The 19,556-nt window shown below is 41.5% G+C and overlaps 1 protein-coding gene across 1 annotated transcript in view; it reads right to left on the bottom strand.

Annotated features, from left to right (window-relative positions):
• fat2 (FAT atypical cadherin 2) overlaps positions 1–17,573 on the bottom strand; it is a 93,917-nt gene extending 76,344 nt beyond the window's left edge. Inside the window, exon 1 of the mRNA XM_023959404.2 lies at positions 17,350–17,573. The gene's annotated coding sequence lies outside the window, so the exon portion shown is untranslated. The remainder of the gene's footprint in view (positions 1–17,349) is intronic.
• Between the last annotated feature and the right edge of the window lie 1,983 nt (positions 17,574–19,556).

The raw sequence follows: 19,556 nt of genomic DNA, 5'->3' as shown, positions 1-19,556 counted from the left end.
ATTCTGTGTATTTCATAATTTCATTTTTAATTGCTTTAGGTCTATAAAGCCCTTTGTGTTACAGTTGTATAAGTGCTTTATAAATAAAGTTTGATTTGATAATTAAAACAGCCAAGAATGCTGGAAAAGCTCCAGAAATAGGACACACACAAAATAAAAATGAAACTTGTCTAAATATGAAACATTTTAGAAGATTGTACCAAAATTCTCTCCACAAAAATCTGAAAATGTAAAAAAAAAAACTCGCACTTTTAAAACATGAATCCAGAAATTCAAAACACAAACGTCATTTTCAAAGTCTGACACAAGTTTCCAGCCTCAGTTCAGTAAAAAGTCCTTAAGATTGTTACTCAAAGGAAAACACTTTTAATGAACCCACACGCTCAACAATTTGTTCTGCTGATACAGAGGAGGGCATCGAACCCTCTTTGGCAACATCGTATGTCATCGTAAGGTAAATCCCATAATGAACAGCCAGAGGAGGGTGGTTAGGGAGGAAGAGGACGATGGATGACTGTCTGACTGAAAACACCTTTGAATTAGGAGCTCCATTTGTCTGCAATAAACCTTCTATCAGGCATGAAATGAATCCCACAAATCAGCCTGTTTGCTTTGTCCGGACGTGTTGAAATCCTGTTTTTATTGCTGGCCTGGTGTGCGTTCTGCTGGGGGGGTGAATGTGTGTGTGAATGTGTGTGACTGGGTGAATGGGTCTGTGACTGTAAAGCGCTTTGGGCCTTCTAGGTAGAAAAGCGCTGTATAAGTATACGCCATTTACCAAAGAGGAACCGCCACGATTTTCTGTCTCAAAACCAAAGGTTTGGTTCAAAAAGCTCGTCGGTCACAGTGGGGAGTGACGGGCCGCATTCCAGCATTCCCCCCCAGCTGATGAGGCCCCACCAGCAGGCGGGTCCCAACGTTTGGTGGCTGCAGGGCAAAGGCTCGTGGTCATCACTGCTCACTCGCTGCTGTCCCCCTCCCCCCTTCGCCTGCGGTGGGATCCAGGAGGCGGCCCGCAACCACACGTTCAGCAGCTGTATCCCATTACAACATGACGCCCCCCCAGTGCAGACGGGGAAGGCCTTTCCAGGCTTTTATCCGTCTTTCAGTGAGAACATGAGGGTCCCTCTCTGCTCGGCTAAATCTCCCTTTTCCACACAGATTAGGTCACAGAGGTCTTCAGCACCGCAGACTGAAAGCAGCATAAAAAAAACAGACTTTCTGTGGGAACATTTGTGTATTTGAACTCAGATGCGTCATGACAAATCTGTATTTCTGTCACTAAACGACTCAAAGGAAATAAACACGTTTAATTATAGCTGCTGTAGGCAAAATTTAAAAACTTACAATGATGACTTTTTGGGACTTAAATTAGAATAATTCTTTTCATTTTCATCATTTTGCATCGTTTTATATTAGCATGACATAACTGAAATGTTGTCAATCATTCCCTCACTTTAACCCTGGAGAACCCAAGGGTTCAAATTTGGCCACTTATTTTGAATATTTAAATATTTTGAAGAAGAAAAAAGAATTTTAAAAGCCTAGAAGAAAATTGTTCTCAGGTTCTCCTCAGGTTAAACCTTTTCATTTAGAAAACTTAAAATGTATGTAGGTCTATGTGATAGTTTTCTTATTTGGTCCCTTTTTCGTATAAAAGATGCTTTAGCGTTTATTTTTTCTCTGATCTCATCTCTTTCCAGCAGTTTTACTCCACAAACAGTTTCTAGCTGACATTAGGAAAATGTTAGTCACTTATAAAGCCAACATTAAATATAATCCAGGAATTCATTGGAGTAAATCTAACAAAAGTTATCTTAAATAATTAAGAAAATAAACGGTTGATTATGATGCCATTCCTATTATTGTGGATCGGTTTAATTGCATTCTTTCAGCAGCTTCTAAAGATGATTTTGGTTTGAATCAGCAGATTCTAGATGTGGAAAGTAGTTGTTTCGTCTGACATAACTTGAAGCATTTGTGTGATTACGTTTTTTTTGTTTCTTGTAAACGTTTTGTTCAAAGAAGACAAAAAAAATCTTCTAAAGTTAAATTCTATGGAAAAACATGTTGCTGTAATAATTTCAGATTATGGGAGAATAACTTTAAAGAAAAGCTTTTTTTTCTTGTGTTATTGGCCTTTAGTAAACCAAATCAAGTCAAACCTTAATCTTTAACTCTTGTGCTATCCTATGGGGTCCAGATGACCCCACCCTTCCATTGAGGTGTTCTCCCTACCATGACAAAGGTGGATAAAGGTGGAAAGATTTCATGTAATCCATGGACACCAGTGAAGATCACAAATCATTGAAGAAAAAAGGTTCAGAGCACTGTCTAGTGGGTCTAGATGACCCAACTCCCAACGCTAAAGTGCCTAGGATAGCACAAGGGTTAAAGAAGCGCTTTCGAGCTTACTGCAGCATTAAGTCCTAAAGTCTGTGTGTGGTGGCCACACACACTGATAATTAGGTCAGAGACTTGAGGCCTAAGCGGCTCGTCCTGCTTCTCATCCAACCTTCCGGTCTTTACCGATCCTAACTCACAGAACACTCCTGATTTAGACCGTTGAAACGCCAGCGGTTCACCAGAACCAGAGTCTGACAGGCCTGCATGAAGCAGACATAACCGACCGTTTTATGTTCTTGTTCAGATGCGGGTTTGTAGAAGACAATTCAAAAGACTTTTTTTTTTTTTAACAGTGAGAGTTTGAGTCAAACGGCAAAGAATGTCACAGAATGGAGCCGCAGAAACGCCGCCGCCGGTTTTCACGGCTCATTAGAGGAGCAGGAAAACACACGACGAGACTTGTTCACACAAATCTCAAATCTATTGCAGGTCAAAAATATTATAAACTGGAAAAAAAAAACATTTGGGGATTTTCTTTGGATAATTGACTTTACAAAAGCGTTTCAGCTCTCCATGATACAAAAAAAGTCCCATTTTCATTCAACTTGGTTGATTCGATTGAGGCTCTAATAAATGTGTGCAAACATTTTCATTTACTCATGTAAACATGATAACATCAGTTTAGACAAAACTTCCAAAAGTTTGTCCTCTTTCTCCTTTGTTGTTTCTCCTGGCTATTGAACCATTGGCCATCTGGTTACGCTCAGAAGCAGCCTTTATTGGCATCAAGCGTCTAGGCACAGTCCATAAGGTCTCACTATATGCGGATGATCTTTTGCTTTACGTTTCAGACCCTATCACCTCCGTTCCCATCATCCTTAATATCCTACAAGAGTATAGCAATATATCTGGCTACAAACTTAATTATCAGAAGAGCGAACTTTTGCCTATCAATGACCTAGCCCGAATGATCCCTTCCTCTACTTTTCCGTTTCGGTGGTCACCTGGTGGGTTCAGATATCTAGGCATCCAGGTCACCCCATTATTGTCTGGGCTCTACCATACAAACTTTACCCCCCTGATTGACAGGACAGAGAGGGATTTTTTACGTTGGTCAGCTCTGCCGATCTCGCTTGCAGGTCGGGTTAGTCTGGTCAAAATGGCCGTCCTTCCCAGGTTTCTTTACCTATTCCAACATCTTCCAATCTTCCTAGGCAAATCATTTTTTGACAAGCTAGACAGGACCATTTCATCATTTTTATGGTCGGGCAGGCCGGCTCGTATGCGAAAATCAGTCTTACAAGCCCCGAAGGATGAGGGAGGACTGGCCCTGCCAGTCCTAAGATTTTATTATTGGGCAGCAAATATCCAGAAACTTCTTTTCTGGATGAACGACGACAATGCGGCCATTTCAAGCTGGACTCAACTGGAAGGGAAATCTTCAGAATTTTGTCTCCGCTCAATACTGTGTGCACAGCTTCCCCTTCCCAGTGTCCATACCTGCCCAGTGGTGTCCACTTCTTTGAAAATCTGGAGTCAATTCAGGAAACATTTCGGCCTTATAAATTCTACAGTCCTCACATCAGTCTACAAAAACTGCAGATTCGATCCGTCCAAAACAGATCTGTCATTCAAACTATGGCACAGGAATGGGATTAAATCAATCTCTGACTTATACACTAACAATGTATTTTCCTCATTTGAACAATTGTCAAAGAAATATGCCCTCCCGAATCAACATCTCTTCCGTTTCTTCCAGATCACTGACTATGTTAAAAAACTGTTTCCTCATTTTCCAAATCGCCCACCAGAAACTCTTCTGGATGTTCTTCTCTCCAAAGACCCTTTTGTTAATAGATGCATTTCAAGCGTTTACAAGTCAATTTGGACAGCATCCTCAAAGCCGTCCGATACTGTCAAAACTGCGTGGGAAGACAGTCTAAACCTTAACATGACGGAACAACAATGGAGGTCGGCATTGTCTCTTGTCCATTTGTCCTCTATTTGCGCCCGCCATAGATTGATTCAATGTAAGATTGTTTACAGGGTCCATTATACCAATGCCAGACTGGCCAAAATCTATCCTTCTATTAGTGATGCCTGCAGCAGATGCCATCTCTCTCCTGCCAATCATGCCCATATGTTTTGGTCATGCCCAGTGATCGCAGCTCTTTGGACGGATGTATTTGATACACTAACGAGGGCTTACAGATACACCGTCACACCAAATCCCATGTCGGCAATATTTGGTCTCCCCCCAACTTCAGACACGCCGAGTGCACTAAAGCGGGCCGTTGCATTTACCACCCTATTAGCACGCAGGCTGGTCCTGCTGAACTGGAAGCTCCCCCGTCCCCCTTCGCATGTCCGCTGGGTCCGCGAGGTGCTTTACAATCTCAAACTTGAGAGGCTTAGGTACTCACTTCAAGGCTCACTCAGGGCGTTTCATGAGACCTGGAGCCCTTTCCTACAATATGTGGACTCCTTGACATTTCCTCACAATCTGGAGGCTGACTGAGCACCAGTGCAACAAAAAGCCACTGCTGTTACCCTGGTTTTCTCACTTATTACTACGTATTTAATTACCTTTTTTCTTTTTTTTTTTTTTTTTCTTTTTTCTGGACGTATTTCTTATTTAAAAAAAAAAAAAAGCCCAAGTGTTTTGTGTTTTTTTAAATTTATTTTTTGTGTCTGACTTGGTCTCTGGGGGTTGTTGACGGGGGTGGGTGGGACGGGTTGACATGTGAGTGTTTATTTTTACACATTGCTTTTTTTACATTTCATTTTACACTCTGTATGTCTGTTTAATACAGAAAATGTTCAATAAATAAAGTTATAAAAAAAAAAAAACTTCCAAAAGTTTGAACATAGAAATCAAAGAAACTCTTTTCGTTGGCTAAACTTTACTTTGTTTCCTTGGTGACGGTGTGTCACAGGAATTATGAACTTCTTCAGAACCTACAAGCATAAAGTTGCATAAAGGTTTAAGGTTCAAATACTTTATTGTAACTGCAGGGGGCAATTAGATTGCAACATAAAGTGCATTAGGGGTGGCAAACCTATAATGAAAAGCTGCGATGAAACGTTTGTCTTCTGTATTCTAAGGAAATCTGGGTTCAAAAAGAACGCACCTCTTTTATGAAGTGCGTTTTCATGATCAGGTGGTCTTTAACCTTTAAATCAGTTCCATTTGTCCTGTCCTGTCTGGTTTTCAAACATCCTACTGAAGACCTGAACCTGATCTGTTCCACCAATGAGAAGAGGTAGCAGATGGAAGCAAAGGCAGGTTTGATCCTCCGCAGAACTGGTTTCTTATGGCACTCCACTCAAAGTCGCATTACTTGATCCACACCTGAGTGTGTGAAATTTGTTCTCCACATCTGACCTTTCCCCTGGTGGAGCACTGAGCTGCAGACCCAGCCCAGGAACCATTTGGTTGTTCAACCCCCCAATTCAACCCCTTAACACCACAATGACACACACTCTTTGACTTACTGTAGGTCATTGACCATTTGCGCCATCAAATGTGAATGTCAAGTGTTGCATAACGACCCAAAACCGCTTTTCTCCGCCACAAAACCAGCGGATTGATGGTGTAAAAGGTCAAACGCTTTCAGAGTCTGTCGTATGAATCGACCATGGATTTGAACTCAAGACCTTCCAGTTCCAGGACACCCACTCTACCACTAGGCCACTGAGTTGGATACTATATTCTTCTCGTAGCAGGTCTGAAAGTTCCCCAGAACTAAAAAAAACTCAGGCACATGTCAGAATGAGGATCTCTGTTCTGACACATATAAGCTCTGGTCCAGTTCACATCAGTGTGAACGCAACTGAACCAAAAGAGGAGGAGAACCAAAAGCGAGAAGCGGTTGTGTGTTTGGTGTGTTGAGAGGAGAATTACAGCCACTGCGTGAATCTGAAGAAGCAGGAACCATGAAAAAGTTTGGAAATGTCAGCTGGTGCAGGAGCTTTTTCAGAGATGATTATCAGAGGACGAGCAGAACATGTGGGCATTTTTTTAAAACCTTTTTTCATTGGCCTCGTTTCAGACAAAAATACTTGTATTTTCAGGCAGTTTGGCTGGTTTGAGTCTTTGGTTCTCTCTGATGACCAAAGGGTAAAGAGGACAAACATTTATCAGCCATTCCTTCCCGTTCCAGGGGACTCCCAGGGACCGCCCATCCAAAAACACACCGTCCTGCTGGCATGGTGGGTCTTTGTCAGTTTAAAGGCAGCAGAGGCCCTGGCTTCCTGAGAGGCTGCGACTGCAGCTCTTAGATTATCGACCTGTATTGTTAGCAGCCCGCCTTTGTCCGGTCCTCTGGACCAGTGTGCCAGGCGACGCAGAAATAGAAAAGTGAAGAACAAATTCTAAATGGAAGAACAAAATCCAGGCATGTTCTGTGTCACTATAATTAGACGCTATTATTCCCCCACCTGCTGTGACGGTGTTCATTATATCAACCTGCTTCCTGGTTTCTGTCAGGTGATTCCAGACAAACTGTAATCCAAGAACAGTGGATTTAACGGCAATTCAATATCACAATGAGGTACTGGCCGGGATGCCTGCACTTTCTAAAAAACCTCTAACATACAAAGACACTATTTTTATACATTAACAGACTTTTCTTCAATATATATATATATATTTTTTACATAGGACTAAACCCTTCATCCCTGAGATATTTATATGAAGCTAATGAAAGTGGATTAAAAGGTTTGTTGAAATTAGTGAGAGACAGTGTGACGTAGTTTTTACATTCTCCTATTCCCACCAAAACATTGTTTTTTAATAGGAATCACACTTTTAAGTACAGCATTAATGTTAGTAAAAAGTCACAACTCTGACTGTAAACGAGAACTGGACTGGTGTTCCAAACAGGAAGTGGCTACAAGAAGCCAAGATCCCCTAGACGTCCATAGAGAAATAAACAGCTGTTCCACAGTCATTCTATTAGAAGAACCGTTCTGGGTCTGTAATCCTCTCTTATGTCTTTTATTAGAATTCAGGTAATTCTACATCTATATTCTGTATTTTTTTACTTTCATCCAAACTCAAAAGAATGTCAAAAAACACAACAACCTCTAAAAACCAGGAGAGATGAGTTGAGCCTAATAACCACAATCTGATTCTTCTTCTACAGAACTGGTTCAAGTCATCCATGAGGTGTCTTTGCAAAACTTTTATCAACCTTTTTCTACACTTTTAAATGAACAATTGAACGATTAGATAGTTGATTTTGTTTCAAATGCACATTTTTCCATTTGTTAAACTTTTCAAAGGAAGGACATCCATCTCTGTGCCACTCAGCACGCCATAGGTTTGCTTTGGGCTCGCCATGACCAAAACAGTGAGTCTCAACGGCTTCTTCTTGACATCTGGTCAAGTATGAACCAGGTGATTCAATGAAGTTCATTGTGTCTATAAGTTCTATTAAGCACTTAAATTATTTTTTATCAGACACTGGGTTTGTTTTGTGTAAAACCTACCAACATGTTGCGGCGGAATGCCTTCCGCCTTCGTCAGGGTCGTCATCAGATGGTGCCGTGTCACGACCCTGACGAAGGCGGAAGGCATTCCGCCGCAACATGTCGGTAGGTTTTACACAAAACAAACCCAGTGTCTGATAAAAAATAATTTAAGTGCTTCATATGAACCAGGTGGCTTTATCCTTACATTAAAAAATATCAATATTCTATAGATTTTTTTCTTAACCAGTCAAGAACATGAAATAATAATTCTCTTTTACATTTCATCACTTCCTGACTCCCATTTGCATAATGACCAAGTTCAATTTATTTCCATCTTAATCCAAAAAAGTGAGAAAAACAACAACAACCTAAGGCGGTAATGACTGTGCTGCAGCATTAAGCCATGATGGATGGAGTCACTTTATTAAGTGTTCACTTTTGTAAACACTTGATTTCAGTTTCCCTACTTCAGGATTCAGAGGAACGACCTCTGAATGTCACACAATAAACGACTAAAGCTGGTCTCCTTCAGGCAGGGCCAACACCAGCAGACCGTTTTCCCAGCGGCTTCACTGAACTACTGAAGAGGTGTTGATGAAGAGATGGAAACTTTGGGATTTTCTGCAGGATTTTGTTCGCCGACAGCTCAAACACAAACCTTTAAGACGAGAAAGAAAGAGTTCAAAAGTTGGTTCCTGTCAAAAACCCTAAAGGAAAATCCTCTTTAATACTTTTCTGTGTGGTACAAGCCGACATTCCGCTCCATACTCTGCTGACCGTGCATCACTCTTGACAGTTAGCAGACGTCCTCTGATGCACGTATCTCTAGAGATTTGTCTCTAAAGGAAAGTCTTTCTGTGTCTCTGGGTTCTGCAGAGCTCCAGAGCTCACGCTTGTTCTTCAGTGGTTGCTACTAAAGTTCAATAGAGGTCAGTTTGTTATGTTTTCTCTGACCATAAAAATGGTGGATTTGATTTGTCAGCTCAAAAGTTTTTCAAAAAAAGACATCTGTGGAGTAACAAATGATGGACATCTCACACGATGGCGGACCAACTGATCTCCATGGAGACAGAGAGACTTTGAAAGCTAAAAGAAGACGAGGAGGACTTTTACGATAAAGTCCCGGAGATTTTTGTCCAGAAGCAGAGACGTTTGGACTTCATTTACAAGTAAAGGTAAAGCCTCAGTCACAACTGTCCTCATGGGTAGATACAGGCTTTCTGTGGGTGAAAAAAGGGTAGAAATAACATTTTTAGGTTTTAGGCCGCTTGGTGAAGCCATGGAGCAAAAAAAGGTCATACACAATTCTTTCTATGGGAATGATTTGAACGACAGGTCGTAGTGAGCGCCTTCCACCACATTGGGGTGACGTAGGTGTCATGCATATTTTTGATTTTTTTCAACTCCCCTCCAAAGGAGCCAGTTGGTGCTGTTGACGTGAGACGAGCGCGCTCCTTTGCGTGAAGTCTGACTATTAGAAAAGTTGACAATCACAGGGTAGTTTGTGTGGACATCTGACAGGCGCTTACATATCACGTGCACGCCCATTTGCACTTCACTAACAACTAAGTGTGGCGTAAGGACACCGTATCCATACGCGTGCACGACAATGGGACGTCACAATTGTCATAACGTCCCCGGACGGGTCCACCCCCACATGGCTACATGTGACTAAGACTATAGACCAGCTTGACTGAAGTAAACTGGTCTTAATCAGACCCGCTGACTTCTGTGATCATCAATCACTGTTTTTTTTGAAACAGAGCAGCTTCCTGTGTGTGAACCCACATGGCTCCTTCAGGAAGCAATGGCAGGTTGTGACTCATGTCTTCAGGAAGGATTACAGACCACAGTAACAATTCAATTTTTTTTTTCAATTCAATTTTATTTGTATAGCCCAAAATCACAACAACAGTCGTCTCGATGGGCTTCGAAGTAAAACATGAAATCAAAAGGATCACGAATACAAAGAGTTCAATAGAAAAATACTAAAATGAACTAACAAACTGACTAAGCTATACTGGCATCCCTGCCCTTAGACCCCCCTTCGCGGTAAGGAAAAACTCCCAAAAAAAAAAAAACGGATTCCGGAAAAAACGAAGAAACCTCAGGGGTGCCCACATGAAGGAGGGATCCTCCCCCAGGACGGACAGGCGATTTACCAGAACTCTTAGAGAAGAATTAACTTATCTAAATCTACAACTACATATATAAAAGTCCAGCAGACGAGCTTCATCCAGCCGTGGTTGTGGGGACAGTCAAAGGCGCGAGTCGAGCCGGAGACAGGAACCACAGCCAGGTGTAGGAGCAGACGTGTTGGATGAAGATGACAGCTGATCAATAACCGTCCATTTTTTTACCTCCGCGTTTCCATCCTCCCCATGACATCACAGACTCTGAGTGGAGTATCGCTCTAAATGGTTTTCAATCCCTGCTTTGATTAAAAACAGACTTGGCATTACGTATGCAGCACAGTCTGTCTGACCTTGTTGCAAATGTTTTGATGGAGATCCTCTGACCCTGATTTATCGAGATTCGCTCTCTGCAATCTCTGCCAGCAGCAAATAAAGTCTTAAATTCTGTCCTCAGAAGAAGATGACCTTGAATCTGAACAGTCCTCAGAGCAAAAAAAAATTTATCCTTCAAGAGTTCTGTTCTCATCCTTTGTACTTTTGGATTACTTTTTTTCATATTTTGTCAAATATTTACAGCTTGGCGGCGAGTTGAGTCCAAGATCAGAACGTCACTGTCTGAAAACAAAGCCGACAAAACGGGACGAAATTCCCTCAGAAACTCTAGAACTTCAGATGAGATTTCAGCTGCAAAAACCACACACAACATTCAAATCCATTCGCATTTTATCTCCTTAGGCGTCGTTGTTTTTGGTTGGCACTTCTCTAGTTCAGAGAAAACAGAATGTTGAGGTACATTTCTGTTCCATTTTTGCAGAAAGAATCTCCAAAAAAACACAAAAGCACCCACCTTTATGGTGCTTATCAGAAAAGAAGGATGGGCAGCTGGAGAGTTTTGAGAACTTGTCTAAGCATTTTCACTTTGAAAATCTGGATTTTTTTAGATACTTACAAATGAGAAACTATTATAAGACTAAAATTCAAAGCGGCTCTTCTGGGGATGAGGGTGAGATCATTCAAACAATAACAAAGGCATGTAAAGACAGCAATTCTAAAGTGATTAGTACTCTATATAAAACTCTAATGGAGTATGACAAAAACACAACTTTAAAAGTTAAATGTAACTGGGACAAAGAATTAAACATAAAGATAACTGAGCAGGATTGGTTAGACATGTGGAGACACCACAATACCACCACCGGATCACGAACGTGGAGAGAGTTCACCTGAAGAACCTTATTAGATTTTTCATAACACCAAAACTGAAGAACAAACAGTTAAAAACAAATCAGAGCTGTTGGCGTGGATGTGGAGAAATAAATGTAGACCATTCTCATGTATTTTGGAAGTGTTCAAATGTGACAGGTTTTTGGAAAATGGTGTGTTTTGGAACCAGAACTGTTTTATTTGTACATGTTCTCAGGGAACTCTGTCCACCAAAGTGACAAATACTTATTTAAAGTTATGTCACTAGCCGCTAAAAAATCATTTACCAGGAACTGGGGCACTGCGTCCATCCCATCAAAGGAGCAATGGACTTCAACAATTAACGACATCCATTCAAGGGAAAAAATAACATTCAGGCTGAGACTGCAAGAGGCACCATTACACAGAAAATGGGAAAAATGGATACTTTATAACAAATAGACACAAGGAGCACCTAGAATGACCCTTGTTTTTGATTTTTATTTTGTTTACATGTAACAAAAACTAATAAAAATAAAGTAATAAAAAAAAAAGCATCCACTTTTAAGGGATTTCATGGCCAAACCTTTCAGATTTGTCTCTAGACGGTTAAAGTTTTACCAAAAATGTTATTTGGTTTTCTGGTTTTATTTAATTGCATCTGTCTTTTATGTAATTCTATGCTATTGTTTTAAATTTTTAGACTTATTTTGCTTTTTTAATACTTAATTTTGCATTTTCTGTCTTCTGAAGTGTTGGTAAGTGTGTTATACATAAAGATTCTGATTCAAACCTCACACTAAAACCTCCAAATCCGGCTACAGATGGGTGCTGTCAGGGAGGCTTCAGGACAGAAGGGGAATGTAAAAACTGAACCAGAGAACAGAAACTCTATAAACTTTTCCTCCTCTCTAATAAGTCTTTGTGGATGGTAATTAAATCTGGGCTGAGGGGCTTCTGGGGGTCAGAGGTAGGTCTGAATACGTCTGGACGAGTCTCTCTAACTGTCATTAATGGGAATTGTCCTCCAGCGCTCTGCCCCCCTCCCCCGTTATCACATCTGTCCTGCATGACTGTTATCGGGACCATGGTAACGTCTCGTCCTCCACTCATTATCTGCTGCCATAAATGACCCGCTGTTTCTCTCACCAGGCATGAGTTTCTGCTCCTTTCTGCGTCTGCATGACGGCGACACTTCAATGCCAGCTGAGACTTTTTCCCGGCTGAAGAAGAAGACGCTCAGATTTCATCGAGAGCTCCTGGATTAGACCAGGGCGGGGTTACGGCGCTAACCCTCTGTCTGAGGTTGAGAAGGGCGCGGTGTGAAAGCCAGCCACTCTCACACCCACCTCACCAAAGAGAAGCTCCCGTGGAGATGAAGCTGTGCAGCAGTGGTCTGCAGGGACTTCAACCTTGATGGGACTGGAGGGAGGAGAAACGTTCAGGGACAAGAAAACAACGCGAGAACCTCCACTCAAGCTATAGCAACACTGGAAAAGGATGAAGGAATTAAACGTAACCAGATATTTCATGGTGTTATCCATAAAACCGCCTTGAGGATGAAAAACATGAAGCATGAATCCACTCTTTCCACAAGAGTTCATGAGAGAAGAGCTTAAATCTTTATGGGCTGAGCTAAAGCCTGTAAAATGTTTCACAAACCAATTAAACCTCCTGAAACAAACGCTGCAGCAAAACGAGGAGCCCACACAGACACTATTAACTCTGCTTAATAAACCTTCCTTCTGATCTCAGGTTCTGTTCAGCCGTGCTCCTCCTGAGCAGCACTTCACCACCCCAACCTGCAGGACACAAGACAACATCTGGTCTGCGCTGGATTCCTGGGAAAGACGGAGCGACGTGGACGTGGTTGAAAAAGAAAAACAGAAGTGTTTGATATCCAAATTCAGTGAACAAACTGCATTTCTGTCCAGCAGGCTGATCAACTGCCTCTTCAAAGAAAGAAGCATGAACAGAAAGAGTTTGGAACAAACATGGCTGCAGTCTTGAAAATTAGACTAAACCGAAGCAAAAACAACTGTGACTATCGTCATTGGCAGCAAAAACACAACTAATACTAATATTCAGCCATGCAGGGAAGAAAAGTTGAAGTCTGAATACATTTATCCTTAAGATATTCAATGGGACAATTGTTGAAGAAATTCAAATTAATTGAAGAAATAACATCAAAGTTATCCTTTAAGATTGATCAAAAATCATTAAAGCACTGAACTAAAAGAGAAGTTCATATTTAAACGAATCAATAAACAGTGCAGTTCATAAAAATTAATACAATAAAAAAGTCAATGATGGGAATAAACCGGAAGACGTCATTTGTTCTTGCAGAGCTGTAAGACGTGAGAGACGTTGTTCTTCTCTCAAACGTGGAGTTCTTGCAGCTTCTTCAATGTAAAACGTTTGTGCTGTGTGACGACTACAGTGTTGTCGGGTAAACACCAGGGGCGGGGTTGCTTAACAATGAATACTTTTACATTGATTTGTACCATAAACGCCATTTCTGTTATGATTCAAATTCTTCCATCCTTTCTATAGTCAGATTCTTGGTACTTTGTGTAATCCAGAGTCAACAGTGAGGTGGGACAGCACTGAGATCTCGACGCGAGTTTCTACAGCCGCTTTTGGCCACTACGTGCAAAACGTGCAGCCATTGAATGCGACGTACAGGCCGCTCGTGACGTAGAGGGCACTGGTGATGTACAGGCCAAGCTTATGTTCAAATCAATTCAATTCAATTTTATTTGTAGAGCCCAAATTCACAACAACAGTCGTCTCGATGGAGTCCAATATTTTATGTTTTTCCCTGACTCTCCACAAAAAATTTAACATCGTTTGAAAACATATCACAAAGTTGGACTTTCAATCACAATGTGATGACCCTCGCTGGACCAACACGTCTTTATTCAGACTGAGAGACTTCTGAAGCTAAAGTAGACGAGGAAAAGTCACAAAAGAGAGATTTTCGTCCAGACGATTGGACTTCATTTACAGACCAGCTTAACTGAAGCAAACCGGCCTTCATCAGACCTGCTGAGTTCTGTAATCAGTTTGTTTCTGTAAAGGTCCTGGGTATGATCCCAAACCCACTTGTTAGTTCATTTCTCTTCCTTTGGGAAAAAATCACAGCGTGTGAAGCAAAATGTCTCAGATTGTCCAAGAGACCTGTGTGTTGAGGAAGGATCATTAGGCTCACAGACCCACAGAAAAGTCCAGACAACAAACTAAACCGCTCCACATTTTAAAGTCTTCCTTGGTCCAGCGTGAATCTGTGGTTCTGACTATCTGGGAACAAAAGTGCATCCCGACAGCATTCCCAACCACAAACTCTCAATATCCAACTTTCAGTCGGTTGTAATTATGAGGAACCCACTTCATGCTCCCAAAGGTCAATGAAGGTCAAATCCCAATCGTACCCAACTGAACCAAAACAGTGGGTGAGAAAGGACCAACTTCCAGAACGAAGCGCCACAGAGCCTGCATGACGCCTCCATATGAAACATGCTCACTTTTGAAAATGTTTTGCAAGAAAACAAAGCGTGTGCAGCCACTGCCTGTGATGTTAATGTAGAAGTTAATGAGGTGGATCTGCAGCACAGCATCGGCACCACAACAGTCAGATCTTATCTGTCCAGCTGCTTTACCTTCCCAAACACTCGTCCTGCTCATTGTAATGTCCTTTGAGCCTCAGATGTCACAAGTGAAGAGCCACAGGCAGGTGCAACAACAGGAAGTATCCAGAAACACTGAGACATGTCAAAATAAGACACAGTTTTCTTTTTTCTTGATTGTTTACTTACTAAACTGTCCTTTTTTAAATTACGTCACCAAAGTCTAACATAACACCCCCCCCCCCCCCCCCCCCAACAGGATCAGCGCTCATAAGAACCGGAGTGTCAGTTCTGGATCCACATCCGTGCTCAAGTAGGAACACATGAGGGTGGAAACCCCCCCAACGCATGATCATGATGACACCTCTGCCCTGCTCTGTTAATAAAAGCTTTCTATACTGCACACACTGGGGGGGGGGGGGGGGGATTTCTCTGTGGGGAGGGTCTCCCAGCTGTGGGGTTCTGTCATGTGATTGCAGGGGTGAAAGGTTAAATCGAGAGGTTAAGGGACTCGCTTTAAGTTAAACGGACACGCCGCCCAAGCACACCCACCATAATCACAAGGGGGCAGGGGGGTGAGGGGTGGGGTAGAAAAAATATCTCTGCTGCCACCCGTCCCACAACTACCGAGGATTACAAGTCTGAGTTTTGACTCAAGCCTCAAACATATGAGCAGCTTCGAGGTTCAAACTGGTTTCATGTTCTTGATGCTTCAAATTCTCCTTTTTTTCTGCAGTTTTTCTAAAATTCCACAGAAGGAAAGTCAGATTAAACCATTTTCCTTTTTTCATCCGGACACTGTCCTCCAGCTCGGAACCGACGCGTCATCTTCAGACCTGCACCTTCTTCTGAAGATGTGACATTTCCTCAGATATCGTCAAGCCAAAATTTTAAGCTGCTCGCTGACCTGGTAGAAATAAGGTTGATAGCTAAAACCATCGACTGTATATGGGAACTGGACTGAGCGACTCCTCCAAGAAGCCAAAATCCCACAGACTTCTATAGAGAAAAACCAGCTGTTACTCAGTCGTTCTATTGGTCAGAAGAACCATTCTGGCTCCAATACATTTATTCAACATGTTCTTGATAATCCTCATTTTTTTTATGATATTTTTCTTTAGTTCAAGTTATTCACTGACCAATCAGACGCCTTAATCCATTTTTTTTTTTAAATCAAACTACCAAGATTCAGATGGTTTGATTGACAGATTCTTCCAAGCCCTCTTAAAGTGTTAGGGGTTAGTCCTTCCAACAAGCTCACTCTTGATTGGCTAGAGTGGTTGCAATAGAAACATTGACTCAGAGCAACTCAACTACTGGAAACGTCTGGCTCCAAAATGGCGGCGTCCTGTTCGCGAAAAAATAGGGACTGAATTGATTCCATTTGGTCGCATTTTCTGTGGATGATGTCACATGTCACTCACTCCAGTTCTCATAGACAGCCAATAGTTTTAACAGTAAACAGATTAATGTCATGTTTCAGCAAATAGAGTTTTTTTTTCTTGTTATATAAGCTATTCCTTTCATTTTGTTGCCATAGCAATGCCATGCAACGGGACTGATTGATAAAGAGTAAAGGTGTTTGGTACATGATGCTCGTCATTTTAAGTGGTTTTGTGCTGACGATGGGACAATTAGGGGGCAGGTATTTTGCAAATCAAATATAATTGACATAACACCATTACAAGGATGTCAACATTTGATTCTGAATGGCAACTATACTTTTTAACATATATTTTTTTTACTTTAGAGTTTTTAAGCTGGGATTTGTTCTTTGAATCCTCCATAACTTTACATTTTTACCTTCACAATGAGTGCATTGTTGCCATGGCAATAGGGATTTTGTACTTTTCTTGACTAAATCGTAATATTTCAAATGATGCCGTAAATGAAGAGTTTGATTTGGGGGTTTCTGCAGGGTGAAAGCAACTCATGAAGACATTTCTATTGAAATAACTGGACCACATTACCATTGATTTCTGCCTGTTTTTGAACGTATTGATGAAATGAGATATGTACCCTTGATCAGCAACACAAACTTAACTTTTTAAATTGTTTAAATGGGTTAAACTAAATGGATGCAATCAAAATGTTCTCAAAACATTGAACTGAGATTCAAGTTTCATAGCAGCAAACTTTGAAATGTCTAAAGCATCAAATCAGTTTGGATTTCTGCTCTTTTTCCTCTGAAAATGTAATAAACTACATTTTACAATAACTCACAGGGTAACAGATAACTTCTGCACATTTGTGTGCTGTTTGCAAATAGTGTTTAAATTAAACCAACCTATTTGTTCACATTTCTTTTGTTTTTATATCATTCTACTTACTTTTTATGATTACAATTCTTGGATCAATGTGGGAACAATCAAGTATTTCTGTTTTTAATTCTGATTCTTGCAATTACAATAAAAATAGAGATTTGGTTGTAAAATAAGGGTAAAAATCAGCAAACATGGACATTTGTCAGAAAGTTTCTTAATCATAGAAAAGATAGACTTCTGAACTCTTGTTCATTCATGTTTGCTCATAAATAATTGGCCTCTCATCCGCACAGCGGTGAGTGTGAGTGTGAGCAAACGTACCTGAGGTCCAGTTAGGTAACTTTTCCAGGAATACTTTCTTCTCAAATGTCAAACCTCCTCTGCTGGAATGGAGACGGCCCACCGGCTCCACCGAGGATTTCCATGAAGTCCATGAGGAGAAGGAGCGACAGCAGGACGCATCGGTGTCAGCAGCCGAACGCTGGGGCCACTTTGAACCGAGCTGCACCAAAAACACCTCCACACATTCAGGAGTCACATCTCCACCCACCTCTCACACCCACCCTCCTCCTCCTCCTCCTCCTATAGCGACACGCACACGCCTCCTCCATGTGCACAGATTGTGGGCCCCCTCCCCCTCCCCTTGCCTTTGAGCCAAGGCCCTTGGTCCTCAGCCAAGGCGGCTCCTGGGCAGTGAGTGTTGATACTGTACATCCAGTCCCATCTTGTTGATTCAGAACATTCACCCTGATTAAAAAAAAAAGAGAAAACACATGAAGACATTACATTAAAAAGTTAGGAAAATGGATGTTTCCACACTGTGCAACATTCCTTTCAAGTCCGAACAAGGAAAACTGGGAAGACTTAAAAAATGACATTTTACATGGTGGAGCTGGGGCGGCACGGTGGAGGAGTGGCTGATCATTACTGCGTTCTCTGCTTTGGGACATGAGCGTTCTGCCTCATTCGGAGCTTGGCGGTTTGACGGGGTGAGCCACTGTCCACGGGGCGAGTGTGAGAAGCCATGCTTGTTTGTCTGCTTCGCTTCAGTGCAGCCCGGTGATGGACCAACAGCGTGTCCAGGCACGTCAGACCTGCAGTGGCTCGTCATTCACTGTGACTTTTCCTTCTGTGTGAACAACTCAAGCTCTTCTTTGTCCCAACAGGATCCTGCAGAACAGCCCACCACATTCAGATTTTATCATCCATTCACCAAATACCAGTAAAGTTCAGAGTTATTTTGAACTCTTTAGTGCTGCATTTACTTGGAAAAGCTCTTCTGAAAACATTTGAAACTTTTAATCTTTTCTGATCAGAACCTTATAACGCAGTGTTTTTCAACCAGTGTGCCATGGGAAATTGCCCTCATTCACTGATCTAAAAACATTTCCCATCTCCAGGATATCAGCTCTGTGTTGATCCAAACAGGCCCTGATAAAACACTGAGTAGTTAGGAATATGAAAGATCGTAAAATACTTTTTTCTTTGTGTTTATTTGATTCTATTAACAACATTTTGATAAGAATGACCGTACAACGATTTAGCTGCAACTAAAGCCGTTTTCTGAAAAGTCCCGCCCCTCCATTCTTGGAGGCTTAATCACACGTCATCAGTCTGACCAATCAGAAGTGGTTAAAGTCTTCACTTCCTTGTCCCGATTTAGCTCGTAAAGTCGCTCAGTTCCAACAAAAATACCAGCTAAAGCTCGTCTTTAGCGGTGTAGCTTTCCACAGAATCCGGTGTCAGACCGTGGAACACGTGAACAAAAGAATGAAGCTCAGAGATGCTAGTCTTTCTGCGTTCGGTGGATTTTTGCACTACATCTCCCATGATGCATTGGGTTCAAGTGACAGCGCCTCGGCGCACAATGAGTGTCTCCTCTTAACGTCTTGAAACAACGAACACAAATCAAACAGTTTTTAAATCTTCTAACTTAACTTTTATTGCATCTTCTAGAAAAAAAAGCTGCAGCTTTTTCTGCCACAAAAATGCATGTGCGATTGTGGAGGGGCTGTAGATCAATACAGACTATGATTTTCTCCTTTTTTATTTTATATTTGGACGCTGGCGTGCCGCGGCATTTTTGTCAAGGTTAAAGTGTACCGTGGCTCAAAAAAGGTTGAAAAACACTGCTCTAACGGTCCCAAAACTTACAGGCGCTAGTCCTTTTTCTGATTTCACAGCTGAAAACACCTGAAGAGGACTGTTTTTACCTGTAATTTATGAGTTTTTGTGTTCTGTAAAGCACTTTTGTGAGTTGTTTTTAAGAAAGTTACAAAGAATTTACCAACATATTTGCAATCTGCAACATACTTGTCAAAAAAAAAAGATGTTCTCTTTTTATTTTTCTCCCTACAATGCAATATCATTAACCCACATAAGCAAAGAATGCGACTTTCATTGGACAAAAGGCGCGAAAGGTGCAAGCCTGATCGTGTTGTCGGATCACTCATCCATTATCAAGAGCCGTCATGGTTCCTGCATGATCGAGGGATCACTATGTAAACCTTTGTCAAGACCACAGTTGC

Source organism: Oryzias latipes, chromosome 10 (genome assembly GCF_053564925.1).
Source record: "Oryzias latipes strain Hd-rR chromosome 10, Olatipes_Hd-rR_3.1".
Classification (NCBI taxonomy): Eukaryota; Metazoa; Chordata; class Actinopteri; order Beloniformes; family Adrianichthyidae; genus Oryzias; species Oryzias latipes.
The sequence above is the reverse complement of the archived record's forward strand: the minus strand, read 5'-3'. Positions and strand labels throughout refer to the sequence as shown.